This window comes from Aethalodelphis obliquidens, unplaced genomic scaffold, assembly GCF_003676395.1.
Source record: "Aethalodelphis obliquidens isolate GAN/ISIS:26980383/991018 unplaced genomic scaffold, ASM367639v1 scaffold1, whole genome shotgun sequence".
Lineage (NCBI taxonomy): Eukaryota > Metazoa > Chordata > Mammalia > Artiodactyla > Delphinidae > Aethalodelphis > Aethalodelphis obliquidens.
Genome location: NW_020837945.1, coordinates 6,861,686 through 6,887,683, shown reverse-complemented (window position 1 = coordinate 6,887,683; position 25,998 = coordinate 6,861,686). Strand labels below are relative to the sequence as shown.

Genomic DNA, 25,998 nt, shown 5'->3' with positions numbered 1-25,998 from the left:
CGTGGGAATTTAAAAGGGACAACAGGAACACAGGGTCACTGGTGTGAGATGCAACTGCTCCCTGTGCCTCGTGCCCTGCAGCCACCGCCTCCTCGTCTGTTACATGAGGGTCTGGTCTCCTGATGTTTCCTTCCTGAGGTCCCTCCTTGCGCCAAGATGAAATCTACTGTATTTAACTAGTGACATTCTCTTCCTGGCGGGGCCAAACCACAGGCCCCACCTTCTCCATCTCTGAGCAGCTATGTGCCTAAGGGGAAAACCTATCACCTGGGGAGCTGCGGAAAGTTCCTATGAGTTCAGGTTCAGAGTGAACTATGGGCTCTTTCCAGGCTGCCCTGGGTTTTAATTTCCTCTGGATAACTTCTTCCATGCTCATGGTGGGAGGGTAGTCAAGACCCTGAGAGCTCATTTCATGTCTTCAACTGCCATTAGGACCTAATCTCCTGCACGGGAACTCTGGGTCTGTTCAGAAAACACATCAGCCACAATAAAATACAGTTCTACTAACAAAAAGTCTTACAGAGACTGGGAGTCTCGTGGCGGGAGGGAGCGTACGTAAGAAGCCCTCACTTTTCCCAAGGTGCTCCAGGGACCTCCTTCCTCTCCTTTCCATCCTCATTCCCAAGTAACTGTTGTCAAGGGCCACACAACGTATAAAGCAGACATGAACACAAACATTTTCTTTTCCTTAGACACCAACTCCCATTGTGGAAAGAGCCGAGAGCTCACCCACGGTGAGGGTCCAGCCCTGCCAACCCTCACTTCGGCTCCACGAATGATGACGCCTCTGTCCCTGGGGCTGGGAGGCTAAGCCTGTGCTTTGCACCAGATTTTCTAGCACATAGATCCGTGCTGGTGGCTGCACAGGAAGGGGACCCAGGAGCTAGGGTATCATGACCTTTGTTCCCGCTCTGCGCCGAGCTCAATCTCTGCCTATCATGTAGTTCAGGGCACGAGAGAGGACCCCGTCATCAGAACACTTTTCATGCACCAACCAGCTGGTTACCAGCGAGACCTGATTTTTACAATTCTGGGAGTGTCGATCTCAAAACCTAATACGTTTGAATTATGCACTGTAAACTCGTCCAACAATTTCAAAATACGTATACATATATCATACGCAATGAGGCTCTCCTGAGCCCCTCTGTAAATTGGTCTCTTTAAAAATCTGTAGATCTGTTCCTACCAAAACCACTCTAACCTGCAGAAAAGCATGGTGGCCTGAAAATCTTCATGATGTCTACCCCAGGGTCTAAACTTCGGTTTTTAGATTGTCTCTTTACTTGGACCTCTTTACTTATTACGCTGAATCCCCAGGGAGGAAGCAGAACCATGAATGTCCATGTCTACCCACCTTTTCCAGGAGAAGGAGGAAGCTTCCAGGGCTCAGAACTGTGTGCAGTGTCATATACATGTACAGGCACAAAGAGAGCTGCTGGACAGGTGAGGGGTCTGTGCAGATGTATCTCCTTTCCGAGGGGGTGGAGTTTCCTGTCACCCACCCATCTAATTTGCATAATAAGCCTTATGGGGCGGGGGCACATCTACTTAAAAGGGCAACTTACTTAGTACAAAGGATGATTTGCCGTCCTGTCTTCCAGTCTGGTAGACTTGCACTGATCACTATTTGCAAGCAGAGGGACACTTTAAAAATTTAAACAAGGTGTAAAGAACTGTGAACCTTGCTTTTCAAAGTCTGATCCGTGGACCAGCAGCATCAGCATCACCTGGGACTTTGACAGAGAAGCAGAGCTTCACCAGACCCCACCCCAGAGCTACTGAATCAAAACCCTATTCAACAAGATTCACAAGGGGAATGGCAGGCACATTTAAGTGTGGAGAACTGGGTGAGAGGGTGGTCTAAGTTTCCCAAAAGAAAGAAAAGGCAGGGCTGCGCGAGAAGGGGGAGGAGGAGAGGGCAGACTACTTCTTTTAATTAGAGTGGTCAGGGAGGTCTTCTTGGAGGAGGCGAGCCCTAAGCAAACTTGAAGGAGGCCCAGCGATAACAGAACAAGGCCAGAAGTGGTTTGAGGGTGGGACACAGGGCTCAGGAACAGCCAAGGAGGAAGTATTGTCACAGGAGAGGAGGGACAGGAAGCGCTAGCAGTGGACAAGGAGGTAAGCCAGTTGCGGCTGGGGGTCGTTGGCAGGACCTGGGCGGTACTGCGAGTGAAATGAGAGCCTCTCTAGATGTCTTGGCTAAAAGCCCAGGGATTGTCTTCTTTCCTAAGATATACTAATATTTTCCACCTCGTATGGGCTGTGCAAAGAAAATACTTTCTATCTTTTGAGTTTTATTATTTTCTTTTTTTTTTAACTTTTTATTTTATATTGGAGTACAGCCGATTAACAATGTTGTGATAGTTTCAGGTGCACAGCCAAGGGACTCAACCATACATATACATGTATCCCCTCCCATCCAGGCTACCACATAACACTGAACAGAGTTCCCTGTGCTATAGAGTGAGTTTTATTATTGGGTTGGCCAAAATGTCCGTTCGGTTTTAAGTAAAAATAAAAGACATTTTTCATTTTCACCAAGAATTGTATTGAACAATGGATTCACCAACACAACGAACTTTCTGGCCAGCCCAATATTTTCAAAGCTCAATGTGACTTGCATGCATGTATCGTGCACACCACGTGTACACCAAAAGCCACACCTCACAAAATGTTACGGCCATCCTTTGCTCCCCATACAGTGGGGGCTTCTGTTCGTCATCATACAGAGAAACTGTGGGAATTCAGAATATGCGTTTTTCATTCAGAGAGTCTGAAAATGGCCATGACCGCTGTTAAAAGGTTTTGCACAGACAGTAAATACCTCCCTGAGGCTCCTCTGCCCCCACCACTCTAACGGGCAGCCTCAGGGAGCTCTACCTCTGGAATCAAGAGGAAACACAGCACCAAAGGGATCCCCTGCTCCCAAGTCAGCTGTGTGAGGCCCACAGATTCTGGCAGCTCTGGTGGCAAATGACAGGCCAGAACATCACTTCCTGCTGCCTCCCCCCCATGCTGGACTGAAAGTTTCAGGGCTTGAGCAGGGATGCAGATGACCAGGTATTTCCTCTTTAAACACAATGATAAGCGTGCTTCAGGAAGGAGGCATTTAGAAGAACTGTTTATTGTCCTTGCCGGTGGAGAACCCTAATTCTCTGAGCTCTATCTGGTGGAAAGTGCTTCCTGGTTAATAAAGGGCGACTTCCCTTCTGCTGCGGAATTTTCTCAAGTCATCAACATAGGCCTCGTAGCCATCTCTGAATCCAATCTCGACATTCAGTGTATAGTCTGTATATTAGTTTTCTAGGGCTGCGAAACCAAATACCACAGACTAGGGGGGCTTAACCAACAGAAACTCATTTTCTCACAGTTCTGGAGGCCAGAAATCCAAACTCAAAGTGTGGGCAGGGTTGGTTCCTTCTGAGGGCCATGAGCTGCTCCAGGCCTCCCTTCCTAGCTTGTAGACGGCTGTCTTCTCCCAGGGCCTTCACAAAGTCTTCCCTCTATGCATGTCCGTATCTGCGACCAAATCTCCCCTTTTTATAAGGACGTGGCCATATTGGTTTCAGGCCCAACCTCATGACCTCATCTTGATTACCTCTGTGAAGACCTGATCTCCAAACACAATCACATTCTGAGGTTCTGGGGGTTAGGACTCCCACATATGAATTTAGGGGCACACAATTCAACCCGTAACAGGGCAGAGAACGTGTCCATTTTCTTCGGGGGGCTGCTGTGCGGCTTGCGGGATCCTAGTTCCCTGATCAGGGATTGAACTGGGGCCCCAGCAGTGAAAGCGCAGACCACTGGACCGCCAGGGAATCCCAAGAGAATGTGTCCACTTAATTCACTGCCTAGCACAGTGCCAGGTACCAGAATAAGAACAATAAGTCAGTGGTTCTCAAAGTTGTTCCAGGAACCCCCCGGGGTCCCAAGACCCTTCCAGGGAATCTGCTGCTTGACAGTTTTCACGACATGCTAGGACATTATTTGCATCTTCCCGGCTCATCCTCTCACAGGTGTACAGCGAAATTTGCCAGAAGCTACAGGACATGTGATAGTACAACAGATTAACTGCAGGGGCAGATATGAGAATCCAGCTGTCAGCTGTTAAGCCAGACGCTGAAGAGATTTGCAAAAATGTGAAACAATGTGACTCTTCTTACTAAATGTCTTTTTGGAAAAGAGAGTGACTTTTCATAGCCATGTGTTATTTAAATTAACATATAATGGGTTTATTACTGTTATTTTAAAATGAATTCATTAATAAATATTTTAAGAACATCTCAATTTTTATTTCTAATTCAGTAAACATCAACAGATATAACCCCTGTCAACCACTGCCCTTTAGGGTCCTGAGGCATTTTTCAGGGTGTCAAGGATCCTGAGACCACAAGTTTGAGGACCACTGCTGTACAGAGGTAAACTGGCTAGGACCTAATCTTTCTTCTCTGAAGTAACCCACAGTCTTAGGGTGATAAGACGCTTTATAAAGAACATATTTTTAGTAGCTAAGTGCCACAAAAAAGGAAGTTTGTTGGCCATCCCCTTAGGTTGACAACAGAGAGTTCTCATGAAGAAAAACAGAAAATCTGATCTCCACCTAGTGATGTGTTCAATTTGGAACATAAGAACTTACAACACCAAGGGTTGGAGGGATCAGCATTTTTTTGGCCTCTCAACTGATCTGCCAAGTGTTGGCCCCAGACCGCCTAACACTGGACAGAATCTACTAAAGAAGCAGGTTGCCCACCCCCACCTAGTTACAAACTACCTACCAACATCTATTTCCAGCTGAGCCTTCTTGAAAGTGGCATGCCTCTTGGCAAAACGAGAGGGGGTCCATGAGGGAACCCAGACCAGCAGGAAATCAGCGGAGACTGAAGACCACCTACCCACTACCAAGCTGGCTGCGCTTCGGATCCGAGCCAGCCTGGGAAACTGGTCCTGCGGGCGAGGGGCTGCAGGGCCCAGGCACAGACTCCCTGCCCATCCCCCAGCGATCCCATTTTGGCACACCTGGTGAATCTCTGGACGCACAGGTGGCACTCTTCAATTAATGCTAAGGACCACGCTCCTTTTTTTTTTAATGACCAGGTTGTTTTAATTTTTAAACTTGTCTCTTGGGAGATCCTCCCTGTTTATATCCTTGTTAGGGATTGCACATAGCTATCTCATTTTAAAACCATTTCTCCAAGGTATCTGATTCAAATGACAAGTAGTTGGGTACCCACCATGTGCAAAGCAACTAGGGTGGGCACTGTCGGTAGTGATATAAGATGGATCATTCTCAAAGTCTATTATTCTAGACAGACTGTAATCACTTTGATAGAAGGACAAAACACCTGGGAGAAGAGATGCATCAGGAATAGGGGAATGCAGGCTCCATGAGGGCAGGGGTGTTTTTTTCAGTGATGTTTCACCAGTGTCTGTAAAAGTGACACACACACACTGAATATCTATTGCATAAATTCTTAGTATGTAGGTGTTAAGTGTGGTGCTGAGTTTGTCTACTGCTTGGATGATGGAGGGAGGAAGGAAAGTAGGAAGGAGGAAAGGAAAGAATGAGGGGAGGGAGGGAGAGATACTCTCCTTTCTCTATTGGAACAAAAATCCTACTGTGTCACTCTCCTGCCCTAAAATAAAATCCGATTTCCCAACATCTTCTGGCCCCTAGAAACCCATAAATCCTGCAAAGAGGGGTCTACAGCTTGTTATTCTTGTAAACTATTTCTGCATTCACTTGTTAGTGACCTGAGCAATGAAGATAACTTCCGATCAACCGGAAGAGGCAGATTAACTTGGCAAGGCACGACCTACATCATTGTGACTTTGTGGGAAAATCCTCCTATTCTACTAATTCAAGAAACATTTGGATGGGCTGCTGGGAATTAGGATTCAATCTTGGATTCAAGTCACTTGAGTTAAGGACCTTGTTCTTTATCTGGATGAGGTCCCACTTTGTAGTTAAGAGAAAGACCAGACAAATGAAAGCAGAAAAAACATATCACAGCTCAAGTTCATGTGCAAGAACACATTACTGTAAAATTCTTGTGCTGCAAATGTTTCCAAGGAAATAAGCACACTCCCAGCATGTGCACTGGAGGGAATGAACTGGGTTCTTGTGCTGTTGCCCCAAACAACCCTCTCTCCTCCAAGCTGGCCCCAGATCTTCTATACGTGATACTGTTTCCCAAAAAGCAGTCGGACATCAAAATGTGAAATCAGAAACACACATTTTCTGGTTATGAAGAACCTAGGGACAGGACCGGAATAAAGACGCAGATGTAGAGAATGGACTTGAGGACACGGGGAGGGGGAAGGGTGAGCTGGGACGAAGTGAGAGAGTGGCATGGACATATATACACTACAAAATGTAAAATAGATAGCTAGTGGGAAGCAGTCGCATAGCACAGGGAGATCAGCTCGGTGCTTTGTGACCACCTAGAGGGGTGGGATGGGGGGGTGGGAGGGAGATGCAAGAGGGAGGGGATATGGGGATATATGTATACATATAGCTGATTCACTGTTATACAGCGGAAACTGACGCAACATTGTAAAGTAATTATACTCCAATAAAGATGTTAAAAAAGAAAAAGAAACACATTTTCAAAGAACAAGTGCATTATACTAACAAGTTAGATGCAGCGGGGGCAGGTGTACCCGTGGGGTTGGAGGGGCAGGACAGAAAGGAGTTCAGGAGAAAGTGTGTTGAGATTTGAGACATGAAACTAAGAAGAAGGAACCCCCAACAGGCACACAGAGGTGGGTTCTATAACCGTCAATGTGCTCTCATCAAATCGCCACCTTCAAAGGACTTGGATCTGAGGCCAGACAGAAATCCATTAATTTGCACCTTGACTTTGGGGCTTCCAAGAATTCCTCAGTAGTTACCATCTCAGGGCTCAAACAGCGGAAAAGCAGTACATATGCAAAATCACACAATCAATTGGTTAATTCCAAGTGAAATCTGCATATACCAAAAATAAAATGTTTGCCTTCCTGGCACGTGAGGTAGAAATCAGCCTGGTTAACAAAATGTAAAGCACACTTGCAGTGTGTGTGTGCCAGTGTGTCATCCGTGACCATGGGCCACACGCACGCCCAACACGAGTCAGTCATGCCGTGGCCTGTCACCCACTCTGGGAGGTACTGGAACCTTTGTCTTCCTCCCTCCAGCTTCCTGCCATCTTAAAACATCTCACTGGCCCTCAGCCAATGATCTGCAGCTAGGCGCAGAAAGGGGGAAAAGGTGAAACTCCTCTCCATCCACATCGGGACTTATCTGTGCTTCAGGGGAAAGGTTTGTTGGTGGAGAGCCAGGGATGGCCTGTGTGCGCGTGAGATTTGTTCTTCACGTGGATCTGCACCTTCCTCGTCCCCCACTGGTCAGTTCATCAGCAGTGCTTCTCTCCTAACTGGGAACGGTCCACCTGCCTGACTGCTTCTCTCCCGTTGGCCTGTTAAGATGCTCTGAAGCTCTGGGCAATGGAAAACACAAGTGCTTCCCTGGATATGGAGGCGGAGGGGGTGGAAATTGGGGGTTAACATGGCAAGGATACTGTGAACTTAATTGTTTTCTGAAAGCAAAAGTTAAATCTGAAACAAGCAAAGCTTTGCAAAATTCCCATAGCATTGGCCTCAGTTCCTAAAGACTCTTTTCACAAGAATCACGGAATGACTTTGAGGTTCTGGCCACCCTAATCAGCACAGTTAATGATGCTAAAACATACGCCACAGCAGAGGCAGGGATGCAACATTCTAGATTTCCCTTTGTCAACTGTGACTCCAAGGGAGCCTTGCAGAGTCTTTGGTTCACTTCACACACCGTGAAGCCACCCCAAATAAACCAGCTCTCTGGACAAATGCAGTGTCCTCACGAAGAAAATGTGACTTGAAGACCGCACCCCCAGGCCCGTGTCCAATCAGATCATAGCTCCCCGAGACCTCTGATGGAACTGAAGTTTCCATTATAGAAGCACTTCTACCAAGAATAGTTTCAGTCAGAGAATCTAAGAAATCTGTGAAGTTCAACCTCCTCTTCAGATTTTGGACATGTTTTTAATATTATACTTATCACTCATGAACTAATTGATTCACTCATCAAACATGTACTGACTCATTACTTTGTGCTGTGCACTGTGATACAATTTCAACATCTCTTACGAGAAGATCCGACAGTTCTATCCACCTGCTATTTGTATGCCGTTATCTTATTAAAAAATCAGCCACAAATGCTCATACACGTCATCTTTGTGAGCTGGGCTCTATTGCTTTGGAAGATCCTGCCGTCCTAGAAAAATGAATGACTACATATGAACATAATTAATTGCATCTTCCCCCCAGAATCATTTTATTTTATTGCTTTTGGCTATTCTCTTTCTTTTTAGGATATATTGTGAAATGTTTCCTTTTAATATCTTTTAGGCAATATTAATTTGTAAGAGACACATTTTATGACAAATTATTTTTCATGTTTATTTTCAACTAAACTGAGTGAAAAACTGAATTTATAAGCAGCTTTTAAGTATGTCTTGCTTTTACTTGAAAAAGGAAATAAGAGGACAGGCTTACGTTTGTGTTAGTAAGGCAACACTGGGGTAGGAATTATAACTCTTACTCCCTCCTGCTGTACGGCGTATGTGCACATACACAATCTCATTTGGATCTAATATAATCTTTATACATTATGGGTATTACCACTTGAAATATCTGCTACAAAGATTTCCCCAGGAATTTGTCTTTTTAATTTTATCATGTGTATTGCATACAGATGTTTACAATTTGTGAACAACCTGATTGCATAACCATGGTTTATTTGTCTGTCTCACGTTATTAAACTGTAAGCTCTAGGAGGGTAGGGAAGTATCAAATTCACTTCTGTATCCCCAGGCACAGAATGAATGCAGCCCTCCTTGGTTACTTAACCTCTCTGTAGCTGTGTCCTTAGCTGTGAAATGTGCATAATGACTGCCCCTGTCTTATCTGTGCTGATCAACAAAACACTTAATACAATGTCTGGCATATAATAAGTACTCCATAAGTGTTCTCCACTATTACCGTGGTTGTTATTTAGAGTTGATTGAATGAAAATTCCTGTAGGTGAGCTAACTTGTACAACTGAATGTGATGGATAACTGGCAGAAAGAAAGGAATATCGGGGATTCGCTATCCTGGTCCATAGCTTTGTCTAGTCTACCAAAGTTGTAGGATTTTTTTCTCAAAATTATTTCCATTCATACAGTAAAAAAATAATTTATTTGTAAGGATTACCTGTGTCTCTTTACCTGTCATAATTCCAATGACCTTACCCAATACACATTGGACATTAACATGCTGGTTAGCTGAGGGGATCCAGAAATAGTAAAACCTGGCCTCACTCTACAGTGGTGTCTCTTTTCTTCCACATATACATCTCATAATTACATTTGTCAAACAGCTTCCTAAGCAAAACCTTGTACCAGGAAGCAAATACAATTGACCCAGCTTTCAGAACATAAAAAAAGGAAAATGAACAGTATAATCCACTTCGTCACCATTAAATTCTATTTGTTTCTTTGTCTAAGAGTCTATTAAAATCCCCCCACAGTGACAGTAGAATAGTCTACACCAAGTACTAACAAGAAAGGCTAAAGTGGAAGACACTTTGTAAACTGTCTCATAAGACTGGACAATGATGATGAGCTAGTCAAGGTGATGCTATTGGCAAACCTGCAGAAATTGATGCTGTTTCACTGTACTCCAGGTAGAATGCCCTACATCCTATATTGACTCTCTGCTTTATATATTTAGCGTATATATTACAAGCTTATAATCAGCTTGTATATTCTGCTTTATATATTGCAGCTTAGTTCACCATAGTGGAGGCCAGTGAACGATACATAAACATTAGAGAATTTTTTATAAACATGTTCATTTGTATGAAGGCTAAAATTAGATTATGAAATTCAGTGATGAAAGTGGGTAAATAGTTCTGTCACTTGATTGAAATATTAGAATAAGGGAAAACAAAGAAAGCTCTTACAGAAATGAGTGCATCTGGGTTCTCAGCGAACGGCAAATGCCTCCTGTCTCCAGGCAGGAGGCTGTTTGGGAATATGTGGAGCCTTTGGGTTGTCATGGCCATGGAGGGAGCATCTGGCAGTCAGTGGGCAGAACCGAGGACACCTTCAAAATATGGTTTAGTTTTACATAATCCAAGAAGACTGTTGGCCCAAAATTCCAACACTGCCTCCTGTTGAGAAGGGCAAAAGCTACAGAGCTCATCAAAGGATGATACATTTCGAGAATTGTTAGAGGCCAAAGTCTCATTCTTTCTGGATATATCCAATCACATTAAGCATTTATGCTTATCCCATCTTCTCCAGAGTAAACTGGCCACACCTTCATCATGAGAATTAAACCTAATTAAAGATCCTAAGCTGATAATAAAATTACTCAATGACCAAGCTATAAATAGTTTTCTACAAGTGAAAGAAAAAGTGTTTAGCATCATTGATTGTTTAATTTTGTTTAATTCCTCTTTTCCTGAATTTGAACATTAAGATAAAAAATTCTGAGAATTCATTAGCCTGCAAGAACGAATGAATATGATTCAAAGCCCCATCTATCTGTTAATGAAGAAAAGCTATTCCTTTTCTGATTACACTTGGAAATGGTAGTATTCAATAAACCTACTGAGGAAAAGAGGGATTAGGCTAGTTTTACAATGTCTAAAAAGCACTTCATATAAGCAATATCATACGATATTTGTCTTTCTCTGTGTGACTTACTTCACTTAGTACGATAATCTCTAGTTTCATCCATGTTGCTGCAAATGGCATTATTTCATTCTTTTTTATGGCTGAGTAGTATTCCCTTGTACATATATACCACATCTTCTTTACTCATTCATCTGTTGATGGACATTTAGGTTGCTTCCATGTCTTGGTTATTGTAAATAGTGCTGCTATGAACATTGGGGTGCATGTATCTTTTTGAAGTATAGTTTTTATATATATATATATATATATATTCTACTATATAGCACTGGAAACTATATTCAACATTTTGTAATAACCTATAAGGAAAAAGAATCTGAAAAAGAATCACTATGCTGGACACCTGAAACTAACACAACATTGTAAATCAACTATGCTTAAAAAAAAGAAAAAAGACAATAAAAAGCACCTCAGACCTAACAGGCTCAGAACAGATCACTTGATTCTCCTTCCAGAACCACCCGTCTCCCTATCATTCTCTTTTACCTGCCTTCTTTGATTGCCTAGCATGTATGATTAATGTATAATGTACATTTGTATATTTGATTATTATCTGAAACACTAGATACACAAGAATGTAAAACCCAGGAGAGCAAAGACTGGTTTCCCCAGAACCTGAACAACTCCCGGCAAATCCCAGACACTGAATGTTTGTAGAATGAAGGAATGAATGATGTGAGGTACCAGTACAGGCCGCCTTCAGGTGCTCATATAACACACGATGTTCTAATGAGCTATGAAAGGGATTAGCCATTATGCACAGTTGTTTACTGGATTATACGATGAGCACTTTACAGTTTAATAAACACGTTTTGATCATCATCTCATTCGATCCTCTTAACCACTCCCTACTTGGCAGAGGGGAGATTTCATGATATCTAGTTTATAGATAAATACATGGGTTGTATTGCAAAAGTTTGCTTGTGAGTCTGTTGCCTGTTAACGTCTGACGCTCTGACCCCCCCATAGAGACGTGTCACCTTAGTGGTGAGCTTGGTGAGGCGCCCACGTAAGATGCTGCTGTCTGGTACCCGCCCTGAGCTAAGCAGCCTGTGCAGGGCCCCTCAGAGAGCTGGAGTCCTAAGATGCAGGGGATGCCGCTGACGCTCAGCAGGGAAAAGAAAGAAGATGAACGTTCTGAAAAAGGCCTTGCTAAATCGCAGTGGCAGGGGGGAGGAAAGAAGTCGCAGCTCTTAAGTTCGTTTCTCTTTTTCCTGAAGAAGGAAATGACTGCCCATGGGCCAGTCTTGAGCTCCGTGTGCTGCAAGATTATGTAAGTTTCTCTGCCAGGTCTTGGTGTGGACTGTTTCCATCCTGAAGAGCCCCCATAGGGCCCAAAGGAAATAGGTTTTGCAGCCCCATCTCCACTCTTGAACTTAGCTTCTTCTGCTGACCCTCAGCGCCCTGCCTACAGACCCAGCACCAGGCAGGCAGCAGCCACAGACGGGGAGCGGGGCTTGGGGGGCGGCCCAGGACCTGCACAACTGTCTCCTCCCTTCTGAGGTGGGATTTTGAAGTGTAGCATATTTCCCAACCACAGAACAGTCTACAAAAAATGTACTGCAAAATGAAATGAAGGAAGTTCTCAACAAAGTAAAAAAAAAGAGGCCAAGATATGTCAAAAGGACAGAGGAACCAATGAACTCATGATTGAGAGAGGCAGAGAGAAAGAGAGAGAGAGAGAGAGAGAGAGAGAGAGAGAGAGAGAGAGAGAGAAAGAAGGGGGGAGGGTCCAATGGCCAAAGCTTGGACAAGATCAGCAACAAAATAAATAATGAGAGTATTGGATTATAACCCAAAGAATCAGATAAATATCAAATGCCTCTTCTGATCTACATAAGTGATGGAATTAAGTGAATATACGGGGGAGAAGAGACAACTCTTCTTTACAGAAGAATCCCAAATACTAAACATAGAAGGAGTGAGGGAAATAGAAAATCACCCTCAGAGTCACACAGTCCAAACTGCTGTAGGCAAGATGTACCGATGGGGCTCCAATCAGTGGGCGATATTTTAAGGAGAAACAGGATATCTGAATGTCTTCAAAGTATCTCCTTCAAAATATTTATTAATAACTGCTGTTATGTTAATGCATGTCCACAAAATCTTTGATACTTCCCCCTCCAGGAGATGGAGCTTAATTCCTCTCCCCTTGAGTGTGGGCTGAACTTAGTAACTCGCTTCTAAGAAATAAAGCATGGAAAAGGGGAAAGCAGTGACCCTGTGGTGAAGAAAAATGACAGACACCACCTTCACCAAGGGATCCAGGTCAATTTTGCCACCAAGAAGACACAGCAACGTCATGCACCGCCTGCTGTGATGCAACGAGATGGGCGTATAACCTCTGTGGTATTTTCTTCCTAAGAATCTATAACCTCTGCCTCGGCATGACAAACCCCCAGTGAGGGACACTGTACAAAATACCTGGGCAGTACTCTTCGGAAACATCAAGGTCATGAAAGAAAAGGAAAGAACGTGAAACTGTCTTATATAAAGAGATATGACAAGAAAATGCAATGCAGCTTCCTAGATCAGAAAGGGAACATCAGTGGAAAATTGGGAGAATTTGGATAAAGTGTGCAGTTTTTTTAAAAGGAGGAGGTGGCAATTTTTTTTCTATAAAGAGGCAGATAGTAAAAGTTTTTCTCTTTGTGGGCCATGTGCTCAACTTCGAAACTGCTTACCCCTGTCCCTGTAGTGCAAAAGTGGTCCAAAAAAACACGGCAGCAAAGAGTCGTGACTGTATTCCAGTAAAACTTACATACAAAAATGGGCAGTGGTGAACGAAATAATGCCATTTGCAGGAACATGGATGGACCTAGAGATTGTCATAGTGAGTGAAGTCAGTCAAACAAAGACAAATATATGGTATCGCTTATATGTGGAATCTAAAAATATGGTTCAAACGAACTTATTTACAAGACAGAAATAGAGTCATAGATGTAGAAAATAAACTTTTGGTTGCCAGGAGGGAAGGGGAGAGGGATAAACTGGGAGACTGGGATTGACATATACACACTACTATATATAAAATAGTTAACTAATAAGGGCCTACTGTATAGCACAGGGAATTCTACTCAATACTCTGTAATAACCTATATGGGAAAAGAATCTAAAAAAGAGTGGATATATGTATATGTATAACAGATTCACTTTGCTGTACACCTGAAACTAACATTGTAAATCAACTATACTCCAATAAAAATTTTTTTTAAATGGGCTGTGGGTTGGATTTGGTCTGTGAGCTGAGTTTGCTGACTGCTAGACAGTAATACTGTACTGATGTTAGTTTCTCAGTTTTGACCATTGTGCGCTGGTTATGGAAAATGTTAACACAAGGGGAGGCTGAAGGGGATATGGGATCTCTCTGTACTATCTTTACAACTCTTCTATAAATTTAAAATTATCTCAAAAACTTTTTAAATAAAGTAGAAATAATTTGGGGATTGTGTGTCATTTTGAGATGGTCTTTGTTACCCCTACTCTATACCTTCTTTCTCTGGTGACTATATTTATTCAAGAAGTGGTCATATATACAGATCACATGCCACAATAATGGGCAATTCCAGGAACTTTCCTGTGTCTGTTCTGCACAGAATGTAAGACAGCGGGCTCATCACACCACATGAGCGTTGGAAGCAGCAGCAGGAAGTACTTCCTGAAATGAGGCTAAGCATCAGGATGAATCCCCAAAGGGGGCTAATAGGGGTGACTTTGGAGAGCGGTAGCCCCACTGTGCCTCTGCTCATAAAAATGGCTGGACAGGGCTTCCCTGGTGGTGCAGTGGTTGAGAGTCCGCCTCCCGATGCGGGGGACGTGGGTTCGTGCCCCGGTCCAGGAGGATCCCACATGCTGCGGAGCGGCTGGGCCCGTGAGCCATGGCCGCTGAGCCTGCGCGTCCGGAGCCTGTGCTCCGCAACGGGAGAGGCCACAGCAGTGAGAGGCCCGCGTACCGCAAAAAAAAAAAAAAAAAAAATGGCTGGACAGATCCCATTGAAACCTAGGTCATGGTGCCATTTTTCAATAACCCAGAATAGCAAACTGAATGAGCTCCCCATCTTCCACTCCAAACCCCTCCTAATAAAGATGAGAAGTTCTTTGCTACAGCGAAGGGGCAGAATGACCAGGACTGGAATTCATACCTCTGGGCGCTGCTCCTTGTGTAATGGTGGTATTAAAACCATCCTAGAGTCAAGGAGCCATTTTTTTAAGCACGTCTTAGGCAGGACGGGAATGAATAAAGAAAGCTGCCTCACAGTGAAATGCCATCGGGGCTGGGCCTCGGAGGATGGGTAGGGCGTTGCCGGCACACACGAACAGGGCCCGAAGTCCCCCCCACGTTGGAGAACCCTAAACATGGCCCCAGGGTAGCAGGTAGTGGAACACAGAGTGCCCTTGGGCTGAGACTCAAATGGACCTGCCTACCACGCCAAGCAGCGTGGCCTTTGTCACTTGTGATGGGGAGCTGGAAAAGGGTCTCCTGCAGGTGGGCAGCCAAGTCTGTGTTTTGGAAAGATGACACCAACAGGGGAGGGGGATCCACTGCAGGGCACGTACCATGCCCGTGAACCAGGAGGATGAGCTGTGGGCCCACATCCCGAGGCTCCAGGAGCAGAGGCCAGAGATGCAGGTGTTGGACCTTCTTAGTGGGAAGGAATGAGGTCCTGACCCTGGGGCCGCAGCCATTTCAGGGGGCTCTGAACCCATGATCTGACATCTACAGGAAGCTGAATTTTCTCCCTCTGTGTGCACCCCAGGCTGCTCAGCGTAAGTAAGGAGGTGCTAGTCGCCTCTGAAATGTAAGTTCATAGCTCAGACGTCATAAGTCACGGGCACAGCACAGGCACTACAAGCACACTCTGTACTGAACTCAGCCATATCGAGCCATTTCCCAAATTTGATTCCCAATCACTTCAACCCCATCTTGACATCACTCACACTACCTAGGCAGGTGAGGGTTGGGTGAAATCATTTATCTTTAGTAAGTCCCTTAGTTTATCTTGTTCAGCTGTTCGTTGTTCTTTGGGACACTGAGCCCATTTTTTTTATATATTAACGTGATCCTACACTTAATTCTATATACAAAAATTTTTCTCTTTTTTTGAAGAATACTTTAAATAAGAAAAAAATTATTTTAGATACCAGAGAGTGGTGAAATTGTAATGATTCAAACTTAACCCTATGTTGATGTATGGGAAACTGACTCAAGTTTGGGAGTGTCAAAAATTCAGAAGCATTTATAAATGCCAAGGAGGAAATATCTTTCACTTTGTGGCCAAGAGAAAATAGTCAAGGTGGGTGAGGGAGATGTAGTGTGGGGATATTATTACTTTGTGAAATGACATATTTAAATGTATGGTACAGATATTATTTTAAAGTTCACTTACATCTTTACATTCTATGTAAAGTGGGTGAGTTTGGATGTAAACAGGTATACTTATTTTATTTATATTTATTTATACATATATATGACATCAAAGGAGGAAGTAAGTTGGAAAAATAAGCCAAATGATTTCTTTCCTCAGATTGGCATGAGTGTGGGACTAAAGAAAAATGGTTAAAAGTTTACTCATCAGTATATCTATCTTTCAAGGCCTTCCCATAAACAGCAGAGAAATCTGGGAGGGACAATTCTTGCCCATGTATGAGTCATCCATGGAGTAAGAGGTAAGACCCATTGCTGGTCCTGGAATCCACGGACAAAAATGGTCATGCCTGAGAATTTCCTCTGTCCTCTCAACCCTCCCCCACCCAAGGCACTCACTGCTTGTGTATTCCTTAGAAGAATTCTCAAATGGAAAACAAAGAATTCATCAGGAGGAAAGCCAAGAAATAAGGCAGCACATGCAAGCTCAAATCCCGTTCGGTGCAACCTTCACAGGTGTTCAGGACCACAGAGTCGGCATGATGGCTGAGCATCCCTGGCTACAGCATCTTCTGTTTGCCTCAGGTGACTTCCAGCATCAGAGCCTGCTGGGTCCCCGCCCCCTGGCCCTCAGTGCCACAGACTGTCAGAGGCCCCAAAGAGACAGTGCCCCAATGACGCAAACTTCTCTCTCTTCTCTGCCTCAGCTTTTCACCCTGAAAATCATGTGCTCCTTGTGGGTTTAAAAATCTCATTAAGCCACGTGATGGTCTGTGGGACAGATAAAGCACTTATTCTTCAAAAACCACTGAAAACCCATGAGATTCCTGGCTGTGCAGAAGGTGATAACTACGCATCCCTTATTTACAGAACGACAACAACAACAACAACAAACAGGGTGAAATGAAAAACTCAGCTGAACTGATTTTTGGGGGGGAGAAAACATTGTGACAAGAAGTCTCCAACGAACAAAAATATCTCTAGACTTAATGATAATTCATGCTCCCTTTTTAAAACATCTTTTATTTTATATTGGAGTATAGTTGATTAACAATGTTGTGTTAGTTTCAGGTGTGCAACAAAGTGATTCAGTTATATACCATTTATGCTCCCTTTTCTCAGCGAAATAGATGGCTCTACAAAAGGGAAACAGACGATGTTGGATCTTCGTAACAACTTTAATGGATGGTCAAATCGTGGCTATCACTATGACAAGCGCCTGTGTGAATTCATGCCTCTAACCTGCGTGTTAGCTTTTTAAAGCAGGAGCTACCGCGATCCCATTTTAAAGATGTGGAAACTGAGGCTCACCTGATTAAATAAGCTACCTAGAGCACATGGCTAGTAAACACCAGAGTTCTAGCAGCTGCCAGATTCCAAAGGGCATGTGTTTAACCACTGAACCCGCTGCATCAAATAGCCTGGAACTGAAGCGGCTGCAAAGGCACTTTGAAACGCAGGAAACAAGAGAATATTGAAAACTAGCCCAGCCAGTGAAAAGAGACAATGCATCAGAGACGCGATGAAAGGAGAAGGGAAGGTAACCTAGATCATTTAACTTTTCCTTCATGCCGTTAACTCTGCTTAAACCACTTCACTGGTACCCCATGGCCAAGGCGTTCCCATCTTTTCGCACCTAAGGGAGAGGGACCTGGTACAAGACGGAACCTGACAACAACTGAAGCAGGTGGACCTCTTCTTTAGGTAGGATGCTCTTCTTAGCGCGTCCTCTGAGAAATCACTTTACAAGAGGCCTGATGTCCACTGCCGGTACACAGGCTCCCCCTTCCAGCTGCACAAGTATGGTCGCTGCTCCCAGACACCCAAGCCCGTCGCTGCCTCAGGGCCTTTGCCCTTGCTGCTCCACTCAGCCCACAACACTTCCCCAGGATATCCAGCCCTTGTCCGCACACTCCCTTTGCATCTCTGCCTGACAGCCTTCCCCAACCACCTAGTCCAGGCCAGAGCCCCTGTCGCCCCTGCCAGCACGCCCTCTCCTGTTTGTGGCCCACGCTTCCCACCTCCTGATACGTCATCACTGCTCTGCTGTGTTCCAGCGATCAGACCTGCCCATACCCACTGGACCAAGGGTACCGTGTGAGCCTGGCCATCCTGCTTCATGCACCCACAGCCACGGTGGGTACCCAACAGCTCATCAGAATACACAGACGAGTTGATGCCCACGAGCCAAACCCAAAGGGATAAGCTGACGTTCCTCTTTTGCCCTGCTCTTTCTTGGAGGAATTTCCTGAGACAAACCAAAAGTCATGAAGCTACCTGTCACAGTAAACTAAAATCTGCCTACCGTTTTTAGGCACACACATGAAGACAATGTCTATGAAATCCCAGAAATTAAACAGAAGCTTGAAATGTGCACAGGAATTAAATGAAGTGTCCACTACCACAGAATTCAGTGTGGACGCAGCAAACAGAACTCCTCACCACTTAGGTGGGAGCCTTAAGAAGGAAGACCGGATCATAATTGTTTTAACATCTTCAGCAGCAAACAAAGCCCTGAGTGTCACTCGGCATCCGTCCTAGGAGCAGGGTCCTGCGGGGCCGGGGTGGGGGGGGGGAGAGGGGGGCAGGGAGCAGCTGCGTGGACTTCGGGCCTTTTCACTGGAGCCTTGTTGTAAAGGGGTTCGATTGTCCCCACTGTTTATGAGCCTCGGCCTTCGTAACACCCCCTGAAATGTGTTCTCCTAAAGATGTTCCCTGAGATATGACACCGCTCTGCATTGTTTCGCTGCATACCAGCGTGAATATCCCAGAGTAATCCACCCTTCTTTTAACGGCCGATGACAGCGCCAATGGCTGGGCAAAAATCAGTTGAAGGAAAGGGAAGTCTTGTCGGAAATGAGATTAATCTTGTAACGAGTGTTCAGCCCTGATAACCCATCTGGGCACACAACTGCTTCAACTGGAGAGCAATTAACCTTCACCCGACAAGCTCTGTCCAACCGTTATAAACATTAAAGAGACAGAATCCTTCCCCCCCACCTCCTTGTAGACTAAACAACCAGATTTGAATTCCACGTAAATGGCCTCTTTCTGCAGATGTGCAGTGACGACAAAGTCCAGGGTGCAGGTGGGTCAGGACTGCGCTGATAACTCAGGTAACTTTGGGCTCAGTTTGCTCAAATTGAGGTTATTAGCGTGAAAAATCACTAGGGGCATTTTTCAATAAAATCACTAGCTTTAAGGGAGTTGGACAGAGTTCCTTTCATGCAGGAACACATGTCTGCTAGGAGAAACACAATTTGCGTGTTTTTTTTTTTCCTTTTCTATTTCTTTTGTCCAACAGGAGGAATATTTGCACGGAGCTGGCCCCTCGCTTAGCACTCAATTCCTCTCTTCCAACCAATGCGGGCATTTGCACAAGTGATGCAGCTTGTGGTCACCAAAGGGAGATTTTTTTTTTTTTATCTCTGAGAAGTTATTAGCTTTCATGGGGCACAAACCTGTGATCTTGCCTTTATCAGCATACGCTGTAATTGACTGAGCTAACCAAGCCGGCCCACGTAAATTACGAAGTGGTTAGGAAATCTACCACCTACAATTGAAAATAATTTTTATGACACTGAAGAGAAGTCTCTGACGTCATTTAACTCATCTCTCAGGCAACAGCTCTCTTTAGCATCAGTTTATACTGGGCCATTGGGTTGTTTGTATCCAGGATATTAACAATGAATAGATAAAGGAGAAGGCCCCTGAACCTTAGAACTGGTGACAAACCAATGTGGGTGCATAATATACCCTACTTATGGCGTTTAAACAAGAAAAATATTTAAGTACATCTACAAAGTAATATGAGGGACAGATGTTCTATGTAACTAACCTCTCTGCTAGTGTGACTGTAACTCAGATTTTTAAAAATAATTAGAGGGGCTTCCCTGGTGGCACAGTGGTTGGGAGTCCGCCTGCTGATGCAGGGGACACGGGTTCGTGCCCTGGTCTGGGAGGATCCCACGTGCCGCGGAGCGGCTGGGCCCGTGGGCCGTGGCTGCTGAGCCTGCGCGTCCGGAGCCTGTGCTCTGCAGCGGGAGAGGCCACAACAGTGAGAGGCCCGCGTGTCGGCAAAAAAAAAAAAAAAAAAAAATTAGAAAAGAATAAAAGGAAAAAAGGAGAAGATTCATTTAGCATGTTCTAAGCAAATTTATCTCTCCAAGATTTTAACCCAGTCTTCACGATGACCAAAGACAGCTCTCAAAATAGTTCATCTTAACATTGCATCTTAGCTCTCCTTTGAACCTGGTTTCTCTTTTTCCAGGGGATAAGTCACGATGTACCAGGCTTCAGTGCTGTGTTTGCATGTACACAGCAAAGCTGAGTCTCCAGGGTAAACCTCACCCATGCTGGTCTCCGGACCGGCCTCTATTAACAGCATGAAAGAGTGACATGGTAGAGGGTATGCGTCATACCGGGAAGTGTTATGCAACCAGGACAAAATATCCCAGCCTCAGGGTCTTGCTTTCTGAGTTTGCATTCATTTGCTTCACACAGTGCCTCCTCCTGCCATGAGTGGGTAAAAACCTCCTTACCCTCCAGAGCAGGAGCTGTGAGAGGAAAGCAAATGGACCAACTCTTGCATCACAGGGATTTAGACCATCTCTGCATTTGCAGCCGAGTTGATGCCAGCAAGGGATTCCACTGGGCCAATTCTCCCAGTCACCCGGCGAGCTTTTTGGTGACAGCCTGAGGCAAGGTGGAGAGGGGCTAGAGTCACTCGAGCTGGCCAACTTTTCATCCCAGAGTGAACATCGGGTGTACTTCAAGTAGACGAGGGCACACACAAACAACATGACCAAAGTCCCTGACTGGTTCTCGATTTAAGTTTGCATTTCTTTCCCAAGAAAATCTTGCAGAGCTGCCACGTCAGTGACAAGATGAAGTTCCATTTTACTTACAGTCAGATTCATTTCATAAGACATAAAAGCAGAATGTTTAGGGGCAGTCCATGTTTCTGGTTCCAAATCCTCTCTGTATATATAACCTCGGCAGATATACAGACCGAAGACAAAAAATAAATCATAGTGCCTGACGGTCACACAGTTTATGACGCCATTTTACGCCTTAGAACAGTGCAGTTTCAACTCGAGGACATTATGAAAAAAGCCACAGGAATCATTTTTTTTATAAGATGTAAACAGCACACTCAACCATTAGTCTAGACTGAGCAGACAGGAGGAGGGTGACTTGCTGCCTAAGTCCTCACGTGACTCTGATGAGCTGGTGTGGGCTGCCCTAACCTTGTTACACTTCTTGACATTTACCAAGGAAAATGATGAGATCAGGGAAACCACAACATCAAACTCAGTATCTTGTGAAACTGAAACGGTTGCAGAGTAAACACTTTGCCTGACAGTGATTTTTGTTTTGATCATCATACTGGATCGAACGACATCCATGTTGTGCAGTTGTATGTTTTTTTCAATGAAACTAACTGCATTACACTTTCCAATATGGTATTGACACCCGAGGGATTTCTACCTAAGCATGAATGTTAGAATCCTAGCATCAGCACTTCAGTCATTAGACCTTGCCAATGAGTAGAGCCTCGCTCTTCTAATGGGCAAGAAACGCGCAGAAGAGAAGATCTACCTTGAAACCTACTTTGTCTCCTCCCTACCTGAAGAGCAGACCCCAAGCCCACCTGGAACCTCAGAATGTGACCTTGTTTGGAAATAGGGTCTTTGCAGATGTAATTAAGGTAAGGATTGAGATGAGATTGGATTAGATTAGTATAGACCCTGAATCCAAGGAGAGCATCCTTATAAGGGACCAAAGAGGACAGACAGAGACTCAGAGAAGAAGGTGATGTGAAGACGACAGAGGCAGAGATGGAAGTGATGATGCAGCTACAGCCCCAGGAAGGTAAGGATTGTAGGAAAACACCTGGAGCTGGGAGAGAGGCATGGAGCGGATTCTCTTTCAGAACCTCCAGAACCAGCCCTGTTGACACCTTGATTTTGGACTTCAGGCCTCCTGAACTCTGAGAGAACAAATTCCTGATGTTTTAAGCCCCCAGTTTGTGGTTATTTTCACGGGAGTCCTAGGATATACTAATACACTACCTGTAGATGCTGTTTTTAACAGTTTACCATCTCTGGACATTATATGGCCCATTAATTGCCTTATAGAGTTAGTACAGTTTCCAAAAGTGCTTGAAGGGAACTCCCAGATTACAGCAACCAGATAGCCTGAATTTTCAAGAACAATACTAACTTTACAAAGCTTTTCATGTAAACTCCTTTGTCTGACCGTGCCCTGATTTTTCTGCTTAGGAAAATGTGTCTCTTCTACCACTGGGGGAAAAATGTCTGATTCACCTTCTAATGAATGTCATGATCAGGAGGGAAGGTGTTTTAACAAACATCTTTAAATCTCTCAACGTTCGTTTGAAAAGACTGTTAGAAGTTAAAACAAAAAAACAGCCAATGGAAATTAAAACCTAATTTTTTAGTATGTTTTTCCAGCTAACATATGTGGGCAAATTTTTCAAATTATGATTGCTTCATACATATATATGGAATCCAATTTTATCACCTGGCTTAGATAAGTTGGTTGTTAATTGCTATTAAAGTTAATTTTTCACATAAAGCAGATTATCTTGCAATTGAATACAAAGAACTTAGCTATTTATGAAAATGTTCTCCCATATGTATATATATATATGAAGCAATCATAATTTGAAGTATATGAAGTATAGTGAAGTATATGAAGTATATATGAAGTATAGTGATTTACAATGTTGTGTTAGTTTCAGGTGTACAGCAAAGTGATCAGTTATACATATATACATATATCTATTCTTTTTCAGATTCTTTTCCATTATAGGTTATTGCAAGATAGTAAATCTAGTTCCCTGTGCTATACTGTAGGTCCTTGCTGTTCATTTTATATACAGTAATGTTTATTCGTTCATCCCAAACTCCCAATTTATCCCTCCCTGCTGCTTCATGTATATTCTTTCCCTAACAAAATCCTCGTTCTCTTAGGAGTTCCTTTCAATTATCCTAAAGAAAATTAAGAATTTCCTGACCCAAAGGAGAACTGGGTTGAGACACACTGGGCTTCTCAATGGCCAGTTAAGTTTCTTCCAACATTTTGGCTCCCAAAGAAAAGTTGTTTCCTTCTCTTCAACTCCTTAGATACTAGATTATGGTGTTTGTTAGGAGAGGGCCAAAGTCAGACCTCTTCTAATGACATATACTGCCAAAGACATGCTTCCCTCAGGGAAAGATTTTGGTACCCATTTATTGTTGTGTTCACTCATTCAGCAAATATTTATGAGTCAGCACTTTATGTGCTAGGCACTGAAGAAACAACAGTAAGCCAAATATTTGAATTATGAGATTGAAAAATTTTTAGATTGGAAATTCATTTAAGAACTCTTACCAAGATAACCAAATTCTGTAGGTTTTAGGAAAAATCACATTTTCCTTGGCTTATATATAATACTTTGACCATCAAGCTCATTGTTAATAATATGTTTGCTAACTTTGAAATTTCAGTAGGGAATCCAATTTTACTACCTGGCTTAGATAAGCTGGTTGTTAATTGCTATTAATCTTTCTCATAAAGCAGAATTATCTTGCAATTAAATACAAAAGAACTTAGCTCTCATGAAAATGTTGTCCCACATCATATCCATTGCAGATGTTAACTATATAATAATTGCAGTACTGGAAGAGCTGCCTGATTCACCAATAAGCAAGGAAACCCTCCGTGTGAAGCAGTACATTGGATATCAGCACATGTGTTTAAGGGATCAAGTTACAGCTTCACTGAAATTTCTAAGGAGTGACTGCAGTTAACAAAAGAAGAAAATCAAACGGTGCCCCTCGTAATCCATTAAACACAACTTTTCATGACTTTGTACCCAGGAGGACTTTTTGCATAGGGGGTTGTTAACAGCTGAACATTTAGAGAAGCCAATGCACACCTGGGAGAAGCACTGGGAGGTGCTGCCACTCAGTAAAAGCAAAATTGCTGCTTGGTTTTGCCGCATCCAAACAAGTGTCACGTAACAAAATTCAGGCTCTGAGAACTGTATTTCTGCTTTCAGTTTCCACATGGAAGCATCTCCAACCACGGGCCGGCACAGACATGTGCATTGATCGGGCATGTGCTCACAAATGTTCAAAACCCCATTAGGTTCTGGGAAGCCCAACGATCACCAAACCTTCCCAAGCCCAGGCAGGTTCTTTAAGATAACACACACTTATGTCTAACATCTGGCATTCAAACTGGACACGGGCACACAAGACATTGGTCCCAAGACATAGTAATAATTCTGTCTTCTGATCAAGAAGTACAACTTCTCTCCGAACCTTGCGGAGGGCGACTTTACGATGCTTTGCATGTAAGAAATCAGTCATTGCTCATTGAATTAAATGAATTACTTCTCTATGATGTTATCAGCTCACTAATTAATGCCCTTGTTCATGCATTTATCATCCAGGCAGAAATTCATTTACTCATTGAACACACATTATTAAAAGCCTGCCGCTTACCAGGCACGGTCAGCACAGATAAAAGATTACAGGACCCCAGCCATATAACTTAGGGCATAGAGGGCTGAACTTTAACAAGCAATGTTTTGAGAGTTTCTATTTTTCAATGAGGTCCCATAGATTCCTAATCATGAACATTCACTGGCGATATGGTAAATCAGTAGACATCTGCTTGCCTCTAAAGAATGTGTCAGCCAAAGTAGCTGGTTCAAAATAGCACTTGACTCCTTCCATGCTAGGACTGCTCCAGAGACCAGCTGTGGCTCCCCACTGCAAGAACACATTCATTCATTCAAGCGTTCATTCATTCATTGGCACAGGCCAGAGAAAAGGCAAGGAAAGAGACAGTGAGTATCCTGCAGCCCTCCATCTTGGTTTTCTTTTTGGATCGTCAAAACTATTGGATTTCTGGGCTCAAAAAAATGCAGCTGAGTTCGGCTGCTGGAAATTTGGTTAATTTGTTGCTTGAACTCCTAAATGGACTCACAGTGGTGACTCTGTTATATTTATTCTACTATCCTCAAATGAATGGCACGAGAAAGAAACCAATTACATAGAGGGAAACGCTTTCGTCTCTTTAGAAGAAGCTATAAATATCTAAAGGGTATTGGAGGAATCCATTCAAAAGATGAACAGTAGAAACAAACGCAATCAAGAATTGATTACTTCAAACAAAGCAAATAAGATATGACAGTAAATTAAATAATAAGAATGAGACTAGGATGAGTAACGAAGAAGAGCTCACATTAGTGAACATTTTTTGCACACAAAAACACATTACTGTTCAAGCACGGACATGTATTAAGCTGTTGGATCCTTGAACCACCACCAACAAGCAAGCGTTATTATCACTACGGAGTCTATTTTACAGATGAGGAAAATGAGGCACAGAAAAGTGAAATGCCCTGGCAACACTCGTTGGAACAAGGGTCAGCCCTAGGCAGTCTGCTTGTGCTCCAGAATAAGACACCGGGTCCTTAGGAAGGGATATGGGGCCTTAATCTCTAGAGGGGGTCATAAAAGTTCAGTCCTCATTCCTCTTTTCTTCACTATCCTGGAAGAAAAAGGGAATGAAAAAGGACTACTGAAATGAGTTTAATTTCTCCAATTCTATTATGCTTTTTAAAGAATATATCTGTGTGCATGGAGAACAGACAAAAGAATTCAAAAAGAATCCAATCTTAGCAGCCCCCTGATGGTGCAATATCAATTAATTTAACTTCCTTTTCTAAATTATTTTCTAAGCTCCTACAATAATTGTTTTGGAAATGGGGGGAAAGAACAAAGTTTGTATTATTATTTTGTCGTTTAAAAAATATTTTATCCTGTGGGTTTATTAAACCTGTATTCAGGTTGA

General features: G+C 43.5%; 1 protein-coding gene across 3 annotated transcripts in view; it reads right to left on the bottom strand.

The window, feature by feature from the left end:
* Positions 1 to 25,998, bottom strand: part of ERG (ETS transcription factor ERG) — a 110,157-nt gene that overhangs the window by 72,937 nt on the left and 11,222 nt on the right. The gene's annotated exons all lie outside the window — the stretch shown is intronic.